Raw genomic sequence first — 12,634 nt, 5'->3', positions numbered from 1 at the left:
GCATATATATATACATATAAATATTTATTTATCCAACAATAATCATGTATGTTTGAAAATAAGCTCAATAATATAAATGTAATTTCACTGTGTCCTATAGCTACAATAAGCATATGCATATCCCCTACTTTGAGAGTCTTATATGCATAGTGGACACATGTGGAAATATGATTTCTTATAAACCTGTTTTACAACAATTACAAACAAGTCGTATCAACTGATATTACTGGAGGCTAGGGGTCTTATATTTACTGCAGGATTGAAACCGAATACCTTGTGAAAACCAACCTGACAGGCAGGTGATCATGACCTCCAACCTTTTCACATCCTTGGTGCTAGGGTACATGTGTTACCACTCTATAACCCAGTTATATGACCTTTCTACATACCAGGGGTAATTTGATCAAAATTCTCAAAGAAATGAAGATGCTAGAGAGAGATTGACTGAAGACACAACAGACAGAGCTTACATTATATATATATCACCTCGTTAAAGAATGAGATGAAGATATAGATACATACTACGGGAATTGTGAAAATGACAGTGAAATGCTAGAAATCTCATTCTAAACAAGAGGCCCATGGGGCCTGTATCGCTCACCTGGTTGGATTAGACCAAATGTTGAAATAATATTCATATTCAAATTGTTTTATTTGTAAAACTCTAACAATGCTATATATGGTTATAGTGTGGGAATCCGAACTGCTTTAAAGATTAATGAAGTCCAGACTCTCTAAGGTCTGAAAGACCTCAAGAATTGTTTATAGAACATGCATTCATCACTTTATGACTAGTAGCGATTTAAAGGAATTACCTTTATTTCACCTATTGGGCCCGCCCCTTTGGCCATTCGGGGGTCAGAGTCACCATTTATGCAAAATCTGTTCCCCTGTTTCTGACCAAATTGGGTTCAAATCCATTCATAACTTGATGACTAGTAGGGATTCAAAGGAATTACCTCTATTTCCCCCACTGGGCCCCTCCCTTTTGGCCCCTTTAGGGTCAGAGCCACCATTTATGCAAAATCTGTTCCCCTTCCCCCAAGGATGTTTCTGACCAAATTGGGTTCAAATCCCTTCACAACTTTATGACTAGTAGAGATTTAGAGGAATTACCTCTATTTCCTATATTTGGCCCCGCCCCTTTGGCCCCTCGGGGGTCAGAGCCACCATTTATGCAAAATCTTTTCCCCTTCCCTCAAGGATGTTTCTGACCAAGTTGGGTTCAAATCCATTCATAACTTTATGACTAGTAGCAATTTAGAGGAATTACCTCTATTTCCCATATTTGGCCCCGCCCCTTTAGCCCCTTTGGGGTCAGAGCCACCATTTATGCAAAATCTGTTCCCCTTCCCCCAAAGATATCTCTGACCAAATTGGGTTCAAATCCATTCATAACTTTATGACCAGTAGCGATTTAAAGGAATTACCTTAATTTCCCTTATTGGGCCCCGCCCCTTTGGTCCCTTTGGGGTCAGAGCCACCATTAATGCAAAATCTTTTCCCCTTCCCCCAAGGATGTTTCTGACCAAATTGGGCTCAAATCCATTCATAACTTTATGACTAGTAGTGATTTAAAGGAATTACCTCTATTACCCCTATTGGGCCCCGCCCCTTTGGCCCCTCGGGGGTCAGAGCCACCATTTATGCAAAATCTCTTCCCCTTCCCCCAAGGATGTTTCTGACCAAATTGGGTTGAAATCCATTCATAACTTTATGACAAGTAGCGATTTAAAGGAATTACCTTAATTTCCCCTATTGGGCCCCGCCCCTTTCGCCCCTCGGGGGTCAGAGCCACCATTTATGCAAAATCTTTTCCCCTTCCCCCAAGGATGTTTCTGACCAAATTGGGTTCAAATCCATTCATGACTTTATGACTAGTAGAGATTTAGAGGAATTACCTCTATTTCCCATATTTGGCCTGCCCCTTTGGCCCCTCGGGGGTCAGAATCACCATTTATGCAAAATCTTTTCCCCTTCCCCCAATGATGTTTCTGACCAAATTGGGTTCAAATCCATTCATAACTTTATGACTAGTAGTGATTTAAAGGAATTACCTCTATTTCACCTATTGGGCCCCGCCCCTTTGGCCCCTTGGGGGTCAGAGCCACCATTTATGCAAAATCTCTTCCTCTTCCCCCAAGGATGTTTCTGACCAAATTGGGTTCAAATCCATTCTTAACTTTATGACTAGTAGAGATTTAGAGGAATTACCTCTATTTCCCATATTTGGCCCCGCCCCTTTGGCCCCTCGGGGGTCAGAATCACCATTTATGCAAAATCTTTTCCCCTTCCCCCAAGGATGTTTCTGACCAAATTGGGTTCAAATCCATTCATAACTTTATGACTAGTAGCGATTTAAAGGAATTACCTCTATTTCCCCTATAGGGCCCCGCCCCTTTGGCCCCTCGGGGGTCAGAATCACCATTTATGCAAAATCTGTTCCCCTTCCCCCAAGGATGTTTCTGACCAAATTGGGTTGAAATCCATTCATAACTTTATGACTAGTAGCGATTTAAAGGAATTACCTCTATTTCCCCTATTGGGCCCCGCCCCTTTGGCCCCTCAGGGGTCAGAGTCAACATTTATGCAAAATCTGTTCCCATTCTGCCAAGGATGTTTCTGGCCAAATTTGGTCAAAATCCAATCAGAACTTTATGACTAGTAGCGATTTGAAGCAAATGTTGACGGACGGACGGACGGACGGACGGACGACGGACGACGGACGACGGACGACGGACGGACGGACGACGGACGCTGCGCCATGGCATAAGCTCACCGGACCTTCGGTCCAGGTGAGCTAAAAACAGAATTAAATAGGTCATAATGTGGTTTGATTGACAAACTTTAATGAATTTCCCTAAATTTTCAAATTCCGAAATACTGAGCAACAACAATAAGTGAACTGTATGCTTATTTGTACACATTTCGACAAATCTATTGAACCAGACACAAATGTGTAATACATCGGTATCTTAGAAGTATGTATACTTTATACAGTACAACTTTGGTCCATGCAGTAAAGTACACGTAATGAGTCATCTCTGTCAATGAGAAAATAACAACAGAAAAATTCACAGATAAACCCAGCCTAGGGGGCTGGTCCCAGTGGTCTATTGTAGTACCAGCTAGGATATAATGTCAATTGTCCAGGCTCCTGTTTAAAACATATCCTTCAACATCTGTGTAGGAGAGTAAGACTAAATGAAAAAAAAAATTCTCTATGTATATATCTAGATCAGCCAAATATTATAACAGTGTCAAATAGCCATATAAAACAATGTTTGCTATTCCTTTTTTTTCAAAGAACAGACAATTTGCCATGATGCTCATAATATACCAGTGTCAAACCATTCCTACAGCTTATTGTGTCCATACAACAGAAACTATTCAGGATTATTTACTGATACAGTATAAGTTACGATGTTGGAATGTGTGTCACTATGACTTTAGACTAAGTCAATTTTGTACACATAAGTATACTGGTCACAGTGCCGTAGATTACATACATGTATCCTTGTACTTTGATCTGCCTTCCTCTTACCTATGTATGCTAGGAAGTAATCTTAAACTTTGATCTAAGTTTGCTTCTCCAGAAAAATTGTCATTTGTAAACTTATATTTACCTTGGCCACATAAAAATCTTAATACCCTGACGCAAGCATTTTAACTTAAGGAAACTGAACAGTACAAAGAAAATGAGAAAGAACATGAAAGAGAACTGAGCCTTTAATCTTCCAATGCCATTAAGCTGTGGTTATAGGGCAGACGGCTATTACACCATGCAGATTATCTCCCTTAGTTTCGATATCCAAGAGACCAAAATTACATACATAAATTTTATTTACTTATTCCAGAGACATGGAGAGAGGTCTTGACCTGTACCTGTACTTGATGGGGTTTACAAGTTGCATGCATTGGATATGTAATAGCCATGCCAACAAGAGGTCAGTCAGTGCTTAATGGGTTCAAGATGAGAAGGAATATGATATCCATGCTGACAAGAGGTCTGAAAGTTGGAAAGGGAATATGATAGCCATGCTGACAAGAGGTCTGAAAGTTGGAAAGGGAATATGATAGTCATGCTGACAAGAGGCTAGGGGATCCCAGATAATGGTGTAGAACAGATCATGTCCACTACGACTGGTATGTTGTTCAGCTGGTCAATGGCAGAATCCTCCAACATTACACAGGGAAAAAGTCACTGACCAGTGGGCAGCACTGACCACTACATGAATTAAGATATGCCATACATACATCACAGCTGGCTGAACTCTCCTTACTGCTCCATCATGGACAGATTTCAAATCCCAGTGTTGGATAATTATATATAACTGGACACCCTAATGAAAGATGAGCTGCTACTGATGAATTAAGAACATGTCCTTATTTGGTATCCAGTAAGTTAATAGGATCTGGTGATCTTGATTGGATGTACACACTAACCAGATAACAGGTTCTCCTTGTCACAAATGTCTAGAAATATGATAATGCCCACTTGTTCATCCCTTCATATAAGGTCAAACTTCCTGTGTTATTAATGTAAAATGGCTTTCATATCCTAACCAAGATAATTTTGTTTCAAGTAAAGTTTGGTTCTACTTGTGATAATTGGGTAACTGTATATATAAGTCCTGGACTCCATAATCTACCAGCTTTATGTATTGATTGTTGTTTATGCCAGGATACTACCATCCATAATCACCTTCCGAACAGTTAAACAACCAAGAGAAAGAGAGTAACCCCTAATCTAACTCAATCAAGTTTTGTGTACTTCTACATCCTCCATATTAAAATTATTAACTGGATGGTGAAATTGATTATCACAAGAGGATCGAAATTTTACTATTATGTAATTTTGAAACCAAACTGTAAACCGGGTTATAAAATTACTAAATAACAATTATAAGTAGACAAGAGAAAATTTATATACAATCAATATTGGAATAGACAAATTTATACAGCTATCATCCTGATATCTAAATGAGCAACAATCTATAACAGTAATGGTAGTCAATGGTGTATTACAATGGTCTGATATACCAAGTCTGGGAAGTAGTGCAATACCCGCAGCTCTGTGTTGATATTACTCACACTATCCGCACCACTTCTGGTTGTGTCTATCTATCAAAAACATAAACTTAGGAACTAGGAGAAGTTATTGCTGATAAATCTTGACTGACAGAATGTTATATGTTGACTGACAGAATGTAAGTTCATTCAGAAAAAAAAAAATGTCAAAAAAAATGTCAAAGACTATATATAGCTATCAGTCTTTGAGGAACTGATAAGCAGAGTTTTTCCTTGTTTACATATCACAAATTAAAATATGCATTGTTTTTGCTGTAACCATTTTTGTTAAACAGTCCCAGAGATATCTAAAGGACGTGAAACTCCATCGGTAGAGCATTATTGGAAAATGTTGCCCTGAAACTAAAACTTGATCTGTAGCTACTCATGCTGAAGTTATATTACATACCAAATACCACCAAAATACCTTGAAGCATGGCTGGGAAAAGTGCAGAAATGTGAGTGGATGGACTAAACAAATCCTATGTTATCTATTTAAACATGCATCATATTAAACTGAAGCACCCAGGGACTACTCATAATTATGTTTACTTAATGAAATAATACTAGTACACAGTTAATGTATTTCAATAAAAGACAGTAACAAGATTGTACTGGTGCTACATGTATATAACCAAGTCCGATCCTGCTTGATGTTTAGAGGCATAATTCACGTGAGAGTTTCGAACATAAATACTATATTCTTCCCTCTTTATATGTTTTACTGCATATCAAAGTAAACAACAGCAGCAGTCTTTTGTAATATAATGCTACATGGAATATACTCCTGGGCTTGTGAACACTATCTTAACACATCACTCTTCAGGAAAAGACACAGAAAGTGAGGCTCAAGATGGGAATCGAAACAATCAATTATATCAGTAGCCCATCTCTGCGATTGGGGGCCTAGATTATTGGAAATGACCAAACTTAATGTATTTGACAAGAAAATTCTGAAAAAAATGCCCTGTATCAACCAATGAAAGGCATCTGTGGCAGAGAGTCTCTGAGAATGAGGCTCTATACTATCCAATGAAATGTACATGTTCAGCTGTGATAGAACATGTCCCAAGGTTGTGGCTCTCAGCTAACAACCAATGAAACACATGTATATCTGCACAGGAATCTCTTGAGATTGAGGCTCCACTTTATCTTAAACAGGATCCGGACCAGTCACATTTCTGAGAGTACACGAACTAGGTATATAGGGATGTGGGGGTACTAGTTAGGACAGCTTTTGGTGGGAATGTAAACATGTACTGTAAAAGTGGAAATATTCGCGGTGTGGAAATTTTCGCTTATTTCGCTATCAGTAAATCTCCGCGAAAATTTCCACACGCGAATATATTGACACATAAAAATACTAAATATAAAAGATACAAGTTAGCGCAAAAAAATCTTGACGGCGTGAAAATATCCACACCGTGAACACTTTGGAAGCTGGCTAAGCGAAAATTATCTACACAAGCGAAAATATCCACTTTTACAGTAATACAATCCATGGTAACAGACAGCCCTCTCTAGAATATCATAGATTTTAAATTTAAAAAAATGAGCTTTATAATTGAGTTCCATATAATATGTCCAGTTTTAAGCTTCAAACAAGGGGAGATAATATTGTAATAAATCTAGCTGGGCAATTCCGTTCAAAAACTAAGGGGCTGTTGGCCAGTCTACCATGATAACATACCTGGCCAAGTTTCCTTATCCAGTATATATCACGCATAAGCACCTAATCTATCGTACCAAATTTGGACTAAATAATGATGTATAATGATCCGAGTAGCATGCATCTGCTGGGCCCAGCTATGACCAGTCTTTGCTATCAGGTCTGAAAATGTTTCTGCAACATATATAGCTATCAGACACTGAACATGTTTCTGCAAAATACCAAGCACATGGAATGATAAAATCGCACAAAACCGTTCAAAAATCCCTCAAGACATGATAGGCAGATTGAGTTCAGATAGGGGTGCCTTCCCAAGAACAAATTAAATTAACCCCTTAATTCTGAAGCAGACAATGGATTTTAGAAGTAACCCTGTGTTTAAATGCAAATTCAAATTCTCTAAATCAATACAGAAAATGAAATATAAGGATACTTGTATGTTTGTTTACACAATTTATTGTCTCTGTAGTCATATATATATATAACTATACTGGAACTATAATTACCATGGTCCTGGTTATATCTCAGTGAACATGACAGAAGACCCATGGTCCTGCAGGTTATATCTCGGTGAACATGACAGACGACCGGTACAATCATTTCAGGTATACATTAGCCTGACTCCCACACCCACTCCTGTGCTGAAGTTTCACAAGACAATCAGACTGTATTCTGACTTACCCTATATGTAAAGTAGATTTTTTTCTTGCATGGTATCTTCTACGTGTGCTAGAAATTAGATTAAATTTTCTTTAATCAATATATACATATATATCTGCTGAAGTAGCACCACAAGTTACTGGAATACACACAAGTCTATATATTTGTTTTAATTCGTACAAGAAGCATATGCAATTTTTAAACTTTTTTTTTTTCTAAGAAAAAAATTGCTACTGTGATCTACTGGTAAATTTTTTTTCAATACATTAGGCTATCATTTCAAGAGTTTTTAAATGAATATTTCTCCACACTGATTTAACGATGAGACAGACATTTCATTACAGCGACACTAATTGTGACAGCTGGTATACAGTCGAACCCGGTTATATTGAAATGCTCGGGGAATGGAAAAATACTTCAAATTAACCGGTTTTCAATATAACCGGGATCCAGCCTTTGCCGACATATTTCAGTATCGCGCTACGTCAAACAACACACCATTGTTCAATATAGTTAATCGACATTTTACTTTGTCAGTATTTACAATCAATTCCAAAATGATAGTAGTTTCATAGTTTATAAGAAAAAATGTTAAATTTGACGGGAGAAGTATTCAACTGTTGCTTGTTTTTGTTTATGTTGAGTTCCCGGACACACGTTAGAACAGTTTCCGGTACATCCGGGCTACTTTCCAAGAACTACCGTCTGAAATCGGACCTGTACGTCGGTGATAGATGGATTTTCACGAATTGTTTGAGGGTCGTTGTCAATATCACTGTTCTGGTTAAGTTGTTATCATTGTCTGGTAAATCCCTAATAATGGCCTCGTCATTTGTAATTGTCTCACGTGTAGTTAAATGAGAGTCAATTTTGATGTATACTGTATATGTAGCAGAAGCCAAAATAAGCTGTTTCCCTCAATGTATACTCGTAAACATACAGATTCATGCACATAACAAACGCATTTAATGATTAACAGTAACAATTTATTTGTATTGTGTAAATCAGAATTTCGTTTTTACCTGTCATTTTGATCGGACGCACGTACCGTAATGGTCGGTAAATTATATAATCGAAGCCAGTCGTGGCGACTTTCAATTTAAGCGATACATAAACAATGGTTTAGCATTGCCGGGGGCAATAATTTCCTTTCAAATAAAGCGATATTTCAAATAAACCGATTTCAAAATAACCGATGAAACAATACAAAGACAAAGAAGGCATTTGGACGGGGATTTTATTTCTCTTCAAATTAAACAATATTTCAATATATCCGATTTCAAATTAAGTGGGTTCGACTGTACATGTATTTGTACAGCTGGTACAAACCATCTGAACCACTAAGATACTTTTAGAGAATATAACTGCCACAAGAAAAATGGGAAAATTTTGAAGAAAGATCACAAAAATGTTTCCTGTGAAAGTTCTCAAGAATGCTTATAATTAACTGATTATAGTATGTGTATGTATTGCAGGTAGCAGTCATTTTTTGATTGAATGGAAATAAAGCCATCTTGACACAGGAAGGTGTTGATTCTCATTTATGACTGCTACAATGTTCAGACAGATCGTTAAGATGCTGGTTCTTTCGCTTGCGTGTATATATACTGTATAATATATCTGTATGCCTGGTCCACACCCCTCACACCCCCTCACCCTCAACTTCTCCTGCAGTACCCATAAGTTCCCATTTACTATCTCTACCATGTGGACAGAATTACTCTATCCTGTAATAAGTTCAAGGACTAACATTATATATAGACTTAATTGACTCCTCGAGAGAAGGGGAATGATACAGCTTGTTAGTTTTTTCTTAAGAACAGAAGCCATGACAGGAGAGGAGTATTATACAGTCTGATACAGTGATAGTGACACAATTTCAAATAGTAAAAGTTACCTGTCTAAAATACCTATACCCAGGGTATGTATCTTCTGATACAATAACTTCAACCAGTCACTATGAAAACTTTTCTGAAGCTGGAAACATGAATGTAGATGCCTATATTATCTACTTCATAAGAGGCTAGGGCAGTCATTTTTGACCACCTCATGATCACCAGCAGGTTGGTCATATCAATAACTTCTAACAGTCATTAATGTTAAATAGAAATACTAAGGGGCTGCGGTGGCAGAGTGGTATAAAGTGTCCGACACTTTATCACTAGCCCTCCACCACTGGGTAGCAAGTTTGAAACCCACATGCATGGGGCAGTTGCCTGGTATTGACCGTAGGCTTGCAGGTCAGCGGCTGTTCTCCAGGTACTCCGGCTTTTCTCCAAATTCAAAACCAGGCAGTCCTTACATGACCCTGGCTGTTAATATAGGACATTAAACAAAATAAACCAAACTATCCCAATGTGATGTAGATTGGTACTCCTGTGGTAACTAACTAACAAACATACTGTATATAGAGTAAGTGACAACAAACACTACACCAATTGTTTCTTGTATAGATGCATTGTTTTGGTTGTTTTCTCAAATCATTACTGATTGCCAGCATGAAAACAAAATGTTATTGAATCCATCACACATTTCCCTACATCTGCAGGCTTGTACTGAAACCTTAGACAGTAATGATCATGAACTGGCCTTGAATCAACTTCTGACAAAAAGAAAGAGTGGCCTGTATACCCGGTTTGTTGTATAAAAACATCATTAAAGATATTTGCTGCGTGTAAGAAGCATAGGAGAGTCTGACTAAAGCCAGGCCACCAGCAGGTGTATTTCTGATATAACAAGTCTGTTATCAAATAACACTTATCTTTGTGATTAATTACACTGAATTCTGACACAATACACACTGGTTTTACACAACGGCTTGGTGAACTATTTATTTCACACAACAAAGTCTTGGTCATGTCTATGAATCTGTGAGAGTGCATTCCTACTCTACCAGCTGTGCATATATACAGGACCCTGGGGTCATAATTAGGTGCCTGCTGTGTGTCTACAACCTTTCCACTAGTCATAACAAGACAGAGGGAAAACATCATTGGTCCCGACCAGACCTCATGTTACAATACCAAACATAAACCACTACCAGATACTGTAAGCCGAAATATTTTAGTGGTAGACTTATTTTAGTGCTGTTTGCACTGAATTATGACTATGATAATATAAATGTCTATTTATAGTGTCTATCCGTTTCCATAGAAAATAACTGAAAAATTAAGATCCATTATGCATTTTTGAAATATCTCGGAAAACAGGTCCCTCCCTGAAACTTCATCAAGGTGGGTTATTTTCATAAAAAAAACTGACATTGTTACTGCCAGGTTAATAATCTTCAAGAAACTACAAACTTAAAGTTTGTGATACACTATAGAGTGTGTATGGTATTTTATGGATGGAAGTTTAGATAGGCAGATATATATCCTCACATAGTCCCTTAATTAATCTATATAACCTGCACTAGTTTCCAGGACTCAGCCTGTCAATCAATGGGGAGATATCAACTCTAATAGGGGTCACACACTTCCCAGAATCACTTGATAGGGCTGCTATAAGTTCCTATACAATCAGGATTAGGGAGGTCTGACCTGCCATCCCTCTACAACACTGGTGTCAGTCAATCTATCATGCAGCCTTACACCCAGTCCTGGTTCTCATCAATAATTTACAGCCACTTTGTATTGAGCATGTTCCTTTCTTTGTTGATCACAAGACTGCCTTGCTGATGTGCCTGTAGTCTGGTTAATAATGATGTACACAATTCATTGTCTATCCAAATATATTGCTAATTGTGTTCAATGGAACAGAAATTTAAAGAAGTTCAAAATATTTAAACATCCATGCATAGAACTTGTATATCAGTAATTAGATCTTCAGGTTAAAGATTTGTATTTCTTGCCATAATTGTACTGTGTTGAATACATGTGAAATATGTACAATTCGCATCCATTTCATTATGTAGATGTTATTAATTATGTAGATGTTATACATTGTGATCCAGGTATTCATATCATCTAATAGATGATTTGTCACTATGATTACACCAGGGTATCAGGCCGACCATCACTGCACCAATGAAAAGTTCTTTTTAAAAACCATGAATGTGGTGCAGTGGTATTAGCTGCAGGTATTTCTGGAGAGGAGATCAGGTACTGTAGATTGTGTGTTTAAATTTGAGGCCTGCAGGTCAGGGCAACAGTCATAAACATATCTTCTATATGTGTACATAGCATCCAGCTGACCCTTGAACTTTTAGCTATTTCAGAAGTAAAATCATTATTTCTCAGAAATCTGAAGGGTCAAAACATATGTCAAATAGAAATGTCCCTTTAATCCCAAGAGTTGGATACATCTCATTTATGTGAGTCAAAAACACTCATTCTCAAGGGTCTACAGCTCAGGATACCATGTGTATGAATTGTAATGCTTCAGATCAATTTCTGAGCTACACTTTAAATGGACAGATTCTTGTTCAGCTGATATCAGGTAAGACAGAATCATGATGTTTAATCTGAAATATATCTTTTCTTTCCTTTAAAATGCACATGTATACTGTACCCAAATTGGTTTGGTTTCACCACAGTCTTAGACGTACTGTAAACGAAGTCTGTATACAGTACATATACTTTTATGGATATTTAAAGAACACACCAATAATATTTCAAATTCTTGAGCAACTCTTAAATATAAAACATGATGGATAGAACTCAAGAACATAGTAAGCCTGTTATTGAAAAAACACAACCAAAATTAAGGTTATTTAATCATGGACTTTCTTGAGTTTGATGTGTAATTGATGTAAGTTTTGGCACGCAAAATTTTATAAAGTTACGTATCACTTAACTTCAGTAATTGTTAACTGTCAAATGAAAACCTGGATTATTGTAAACTTCCTTATTAGTAAGTACATGTAGGATGAAGTACACTTAAAATAGTTATACTGCAAGGTACTGTCTAAATCAACCATATTTTCCAGTGGGTGGTTGGGTGGCACAGCGGTATAATTAAATATGTACACTTGCCTTTCACCTAGTTGACCTTGGGTTGGATTCCCCAACAGACGAGAAAAAGGTATGGGTTCACCTGCCCATGGCCACATGGGTTTTCTTCGGTACTCTGGTTTCCTATTCCGCCGTAAGACCATTCGCACGCTTCCATCCAAGCCAACACGACTGATTAATACAGGTTGATATAACTTGTTTTGCAATGAAGTCTTCAATTGTATTCAGGCAGTTGGAAAACTTTAGTTAACAACATTTGGAGATTTTTTTCTTATTTTCCTTT

The 12,634-nt window shown here is 37.5% G+C and overlaps 1 protein-coding gene across 10 annotated transcripts in view; it reads right to left on the bottom strand.

Annotated features, from left to right (window-relative positions):
• LOC117338242 (protein phosphatase 1 regulatory subunit 16A-like) overlaps positions 1–12,634 on the bottom strand; it is a 94,033-nt gene that overhangs the window by 68,382 nt on the left and 13,017 nt on the right. Inside the window, exon 1 of one of the 10 annotated variants that reach the window (XM_033899506.1) lies at positions 7,421–7,653. The exons of the other annotated variants lie outside the window; for them this stretch is intronic. The gene's annotated coding sequence lies outside the window, so the exon portion shown is untranslated. Of the gene's footprint in view, positions 1–7,420; positions 7,654–12,634 lie in introns of those variants that run through there. 10 annotated transcript variants of the gene reach the window in all.

This window comes from Pecten maximus, chromosome 11, assembly GCF_902652985.1.
Source record: "Pecten maximus chromosome 11, xPecMax1.1, whole genome shotgun sequence".
In the NCBI taxonomy this organism is placed as follows: domain Eukaryota; kingdom Metazoa; phylum Mollusca; class Bivalvia; order Pectinida; family Pectinidae; genus Pecten; species Pecten maximus.
This window is presented reverse-complemented; position numbering and strand designations above follow the sequence as displayed.